The sequence below is a fragment of the Orycteropus afer genome, unplaced genomic scaffold, assembly GCF_000298275.1.
Source record: "Orycteropus afer afer isolate SDZICR_OR568_19922 unplaced genomic scaffold, OryAfe1.0 scaffold00040, whole genome shotgun sequence".
In the NCBI taxonomy this organism is placed as follows: Eukaryota; Metazoa; Chordata; class Mammalia; order Tubulidentata; family Orycteropodidae; genus Orycteropus; species Orycteropus afer.
Window position 1 is genome coordinate 16,385,554 of NW_006921627.1, and position 460 is coordinate 16,386,013.

A 460-nucleotide genomic window follows, 5' to 3' on the forward strand; every position below is an offset into this window, starting at 1 on the left:
GCACTTCCTCCAGGACAGATTTGTTCATTCCCCTGGCAGTGCATGGTATTTTCAATATTCTTTGCTAATACCACACTTCAAAAGCATCAACTCTTCTTCACTCTTCCTTATTCATTGTCCAGCTTTCACATGCATGTGAGGTGATTGAAAACATCATGGCTTGAGTTAGGTAAACCTTAGTCTACAAAGCAACATCTTTGCTCTTTGGCACTTGAAAGAGGTCTTTTGTAGAAAATTTGTCTACTGCAATACATCTGATTTCTTGACTGCTACTTCCATGGGTGTTGATTATGTATCCAAGTAAAACAAAATCTTTGACAACTTCAGTATTTTCTCCATTTATTGTGATGTTCCTTATCAGTCCAGTTGTGAGGAATTTTGTTTTCTTCATGTTGAGGTGTAATCCATACTGCAGATTGTAGTCTTCAATTTTCATCAGTAAGTGCTTCAAGTCATCTTC